This window comes from Natator depressus, chromosome 13 (assembly GCF_965152275.1).
Source record: "Natator depressus isolate rNatDep1 chromosome 13, rNatDep2.hap1, whole genome shotgun sequence".
Classification (NCBI taxonomy): domain Eukaryota; kingdom Metazoa; phylum Chordata; order Testudines; family Cheloniidae; genus Natator; species Natator depressus.
In genome coordinates this window covers 2146557-2152556 of record NC_134246.1, presented here as the reverse complement: position 1 = coordinate 2152556, position 6000 = coordinate 2146557, and positions in this window count along the sequence as shown.

Here is a 6000-nt window from a genome sequence, read left to right as displayed (position 1 = left end):
GGGCATCCAGAGTCCTGCCCCCCATCCACTGGGGTACCCTGTGCCCTGCCCCCATCCACTGGGGTACCCTGTGCCCTGCCCCCATCCACCTGGACACCCAGTGCCCTGCCTCCACCCACCTAGGAACCCTATGCCCTGCCCCACTCACCTGTGAACCCCATGCCCTTCCTTTCCACCTATCTGGGCACCCTTTGGCCTGCCTTCTCCCCTACCCGGGGAGGTGCCTGCCTTACCGACTTGGACACCCTGCACCTCCCCACCTGGGCTCCCACACCCCTATCCTGGGCACCCCGCACTCTGCCCCCTACCTACATGGGCACCCCGTGTCCTGGTCCCCCTCCCGGGCACTCCTTGCCCTTCCCCAGACACCTTGTAGGGTTGCCAGTTTTGTTTGGAGGTATTCCCCCCCCCTTCATCACATGTCATGATCTTTAATTAAAGATTAATCTTTAATTCCTAGTGACTCCAGGATAATCCTGGAGGGTTGGCACCTTCATCACCTAGTATCCCCCCAGGCACCAGTGCCTTGCCCCCACCTCACCTGGCCACCGACCACCCAGTCCCCTCCCTCCCGACTCACCTGGTTTCTTTGTCCCCTCTACTCACCTGGGCACTCAGCACCTGCCCTCTCCATTCACCTGGGCACCCAATACCATCCCACTCACTTGCAATCTAGCACCCTGTCATCTCCCACATTTTGCACCCAATACCCTGCTCCGTCACTCAGCTGGACACCCAATGCTTTGCCTCTCCAACATGCTTGGTACCTGGGCAACCAATACACTGTCCCCCAACACAACTGGCACCTGGATAATCTGCCTCCTGCTCAGCTGGGCACCCAAAAATTGCACCCTGACACCCCCCCCCCCAAAAATGGCCTACTTCTGCTCCCTCCAAGTACAGATTTACACATACAAACATTTGACTGGTGGTGACATGGACAACATATTCATCGTCACAGATTCCAAGGCCAGAAAGGACCACTGTGATCATCTAATCTGAACTCCTGTAAGACACAGGCTAGAGACCTGCCCCAGAATAATTCCCAGAGCAGATCTTTTAGAAAAACACTCAATCTTGATTTAAAAATTGTCAGTGGAGCGTCCACCATGACCCTTCGTAAATTGTTCCAATGGTTAAATATGCTCATTGTTAAACATTTGTCTTATTTCTGTTCTTGTGTAGCTTCAACTTCCAGACATTGGACTGTGTAATCACTTTATCTGTTAGATGGAAGAGCCCATTATTAAACGTTTGTTCCCCATGTACATACTTGCAGAATGTAATCAAGTCACCCCTTAACCTTCTCTTTGTTAAGATGAGAATATTGAGTTCCTTGAATCTGTCCTTATAAGGCATCTGTTTTCTAATCCTTTGACCAGTCTCGTGGCTCTTCTCTGAACCCTCTTCAATTCATAAACATTTTTCTTGAATTGTGGGAGCTAGAACTGGACACAGGATTCCAGCAGTGATTGCACCAGTGCTAAATACAGAAGTAAAATAGCCTTGCTACATCTATTTGAGATTCCCCTGTTTGTGCCTCCCAGGACCACATTTGGGCAGTTATCACACAGGGAGCTCATGTTCAGCTCATTATCCACCATGACCCCCAAATCTTTTTCAGAGTCACTGCTTCCCAGGATAGAGTACATTTAGCTATATTAAAATCCATATTGTTTGCATATGCCCAGTTTACCAAGCAATCTAGATTGCTCTGAATCAATGACCTGTCCTCTGCATTTTTTACCACTCCTCCATTTTTTGTGTTATCTGCAAACTTTATCAGGGATGATTTTATGTTTTCTACCAGGTCCTTGATAAAAATTGTAAGTAGCATAATGCTAACCCCATCTCCAGTCTGCCTGACACACACCCTCATTGCTGCCAAACAAGCCCTGCTCCTATGCTCTCTTCCTCTCGCTAGGCATGGTTCAACAAAGCAATAACAAATACATGACATGCCGTATATTCTTGGCCCTTCAGTCAAACCCAGGGATTGCAAGATATCTGTAATATCACCTGTGTGCCAGTAGCCTGAGCATTCAGTGTCCTTTACTCTGGGTGGGAATTACTCAGGGCTTGTACATACTGCTACTTATGTCGATATAACTTATGTCACTCAGGGGTGTGAATAGGCCACACAAGTTACACCAACCGAAGCACTCTCTTCCGTTGGCATAGAGCGTCTTCACCAGAGGCACAACAGCGGCGCAGCTGCACCAATGCAGCTGTGCTGATATAGGGCTTGCGCTTCTAGTGTAGACTAGCCCTCCTTTGCTGCTCTTGGCCTTCAGAGGCTTTTCCCTGCTGCATGGTTGCTGTAATTTCCCCAGACTCTGATAAGTGGGAAAAAGGCATTGTGGGCGTCCATCATTATTCGCTCTTGAGTCTTCCACCCACTTGCTTGCTTTAAAGTAACCTGGGTTACACATCTGTTATTTGTTCTGTTTTTCTGTTCTCAGTTCTGCTATTAACGTGAGTGTTTGCGAACGCTTAGCTCACTTCTGTATAAAACCATTTGGGCTATCTTCAGAATGAAAGGCCCCGTACAATTGTCCACGTTCTCATTTGCAATGGAAAGCAACAGTCAGCGTCAGCAGCACGGCAGTCTGCAGCACTTTCGCTTTTCACAAAGGCAATACATCCATACCGGTCACTCAGGCAGCCAGTCAGAGACTTTAAGGAAAAATGGATTGATATCACATTGACAGGGAAACAGATTTGGTCCCTGCTCTTAGAAAGTTGCAAAGTGGTAGCTGGAGGCCCCAATCAAGTATTTAAGCACATGATCAGTTCCATTGTCTTCAGTGGGAATACTCCCAGTCATCAAGTTAAACACGTCACACAGCCGATGAAGTGAGCTGTGCTCACGAAAGCTTATGCTCAAATAAATTGGTTAGTCTCTAAGGTGCCACAAGTCCTCCTCTTCTTTTTGCGAATACAGACTAACACGGCTGCTACTCTGAAATTTGACTTCAGTGGCATTGGGATGGAGTGCAGAGGGCAGCTGTAATGAGAGTAAGAAGGTGACACTTTTACAATCAAATAGTCACTTTTCCAACCATAGTTACAATTGAGGCCCTTCTCCAGCAAAGCACTTTAGCCTGTGTTTAACTTGATGACTGGGAGTATTCCCACTGAAGACAATGGAACTGATCATGTGCTTAAATACTTGATTAGGGCCTCCAGCTACCACTTTGCAACTTTCCAAGAGCAGGGACCAAATCTGTTTCACTGTTAATGTGATATCAGATCCATTTTTCCTTAAAGTCTCTGACTGGCTGCCTGAGTGACCGGTATGGATGTATTGCCTTTGTGAAAAGCGAAAGTGCTGCAGACTGCCATGCTGCTGACGCTGACTGTCGCTTTCCATTGCAAATGAGAACGTGGACAATTGTACGGGGCCTTTCGTTCTGAAGATAGCCCAAATGGTTTTATACAGAAGTGAGCTAAGCCTCAAAGCACCAATGTTAGAGGAGATGTTTACTGATGGTCTGACTAGAAGAATCAACTCCAAATTTTTTTTCTATATTAATATCACAATTATTTCTTATACAACCTGAACTCAGTGAGACTGTTGATGTGAGAAAATTACTTGTATTGTGGCAGTGTTTGCAGCCTTGAGTCCTAAGTATATGAAACACTTTAACCATAAAGAACAGGAGGACTTGTGGCACCTTAGAGACTAATCAATTTATTTGAGCATAAGCTTTCGTGAGCTACAGCTCACTTCGTTGGATGCATCTCTAGCTCACGAAAGCTTATGCTCAAATAAATTGGTTAGTCTCTAAGGTGCCACAAGTACTTCTTTTCTTTTTGCAAATACAGACTAACACGGCTGTTACTCTGAAACCTGACTTTAACCATATTTTATCTGAAAAATAAAAGAGGCTCCTTTGTGCTAAATTTTAATCAACATCAGTTAATATTTGTAGCTAAAAGAAAAGGAGTACTTGTGGCACCTTAGAGACTAACCAATTTATTTGAGCATAAGCTTTCGTGAGCTACAGCTCACTTCATCGGATGCATACTCAAATAAATTGGTTAGTCTCTAAGGTGCCACAAGTACTCCTTTTCTTTTTGCGAGTACAGACTAACATGACTGTTACTCTGAAACCTATTTGTAGCTATAATTCTCCCAACCCAGCAAAATCCAAGCAAAATTACCCTGAGGATTGCACTAGAGGAACAGCTGTGAAATAATGGCAAGACAACTTTGTGTAGGACACTGGATCCTGTGACAAGTTTCACAATATGGCACTTAACCAATGTGCTTGCATCCTTCTCCCTTTCCCTGGGGAATGCTTTAAGAGAGTTAATAAAATTGTTAATGTGGGGTTGGGGTGGGAAGTTAGCACTGTTCTAATATTTCTCATGCAGCAAGTGGAATCCCTAGGAAACTCCGAGTGTCCAAGAAGAAGAGTTCTAATCAAAATACATGTTCATAATATCCTGTTTTAGCAATCAGCAGGAAACTCAGCAATCACACCTCATAGGACATTGAATATACCTCTGAAGTGAGGTATATTACAGAAGTCCATGGTGCTGCACTAGCATTTCATAAAGTACTGTTCAGACCATTTTTTTGGTTTTGGTCGCACTCTTTGAAGAAAGACAGTCAAGGAGGAGAGCGTATAAGTTGGCTAAATAATGCGATAAATAGAATGGAGTAATTTACATATGAGGAGAGACTGGTATCTTGTAGTGTGTGGAGCTGTGTAACTGAAAGGAGATAGTGTCACTTGGTTTACTTTCAATGTAGAAGACTCTTAGGTCCCATACCATTGCTGCATTTCTTGCATATCCAAAACTCCCTTTGGCTACCCTGGGTGCATGGAAATTCAGGCTCATGTTGAAAGAAAGTTTCTGTCCTCAGTCATCAGATGTGGGGACATGTGCATGTCCTGAGCCATTCTCATGCAGAATTTGTCACTGATTGACTCATCACGTTAGTAGATATCAATAGCATTTGTTATGCTGCAGATAAGCCCTTTGTAATATGTAACCATCAATACTGGAGAGCAAACAGCAAGAGGAAATAGCAGGCAAAAAGGAAACAAGGAAGCATAAAAAATGATTTGCTTTAAAATGAGTCCCAGGATAAGCATCTCCTGCTTTGAAAATAAATTTCTCATCTTCAATTCAGCATCTATTTTCTTTAAATTGAAAAGTGTCTTCTCAGCCTTTACTTGGCAGTTGGAACCCATTAGCCTGTGAAAATTCCTTATTCTGTTTGTGGCAACATCTAAACACCATACACCAATGTTTTGCACTTTGATAGCATCTTCTATCCAAGGATCTCAAAGCACCTTACCAACATTAGTGAATGGAGCCTCATAACACCTCAATAAAGTAGGGAAATGTTTTCATTCCCGTTTTCTGGATGGGAAAACTGAGGCAAAGAGAGATTAAGTGACTTGATCAAATTCACAGAGTGAGCCTGTCAATGAGTCAGGAATACAACTCTGACCTCCTGACATCCAGACTCATGGATCAGACCACCCATTCTATTATGTCTGATCTACAGTGAAATCTCATTTGGAGTAGATCTTGGATAATACCTGTACCCCTAAGGCAGTGGTTCTCAACTCTGGTCCACCGCTTGTTCAGGGAAAGCCCCTGGTGCGCCGGGCCGGTTTGTTTACCTGCCATGTCCGCAGGTTCAGCCGATCGCAGCTCCCACTGGCCGTGGTTTGCCGCTCCAGGCCAATGGGGGCTGCAGAAAGCGGCGTGGGCTGAGGGACCTGCTGGCTGCCCTTCCCGCAGCCCCCATGGGCCTGAAGTGGCGAACCGCGCCAATGGGAGCCGTGATCGGCCGAACCTGCGGACGCGGCAGGTAAACAAACCGGACCGGTGCGCCAGGGGCTTTCCCTGAACAAGCGGTGGACCAGAGTTGAGAACCACTGCCCTAAGGGTATGTCTACACCGCAGCTGGAAGTGTGTCTCATGTCTCCCAGCCCATGTGACAGACATACACTCGGTCCAGTCGAGCTAGGGCTC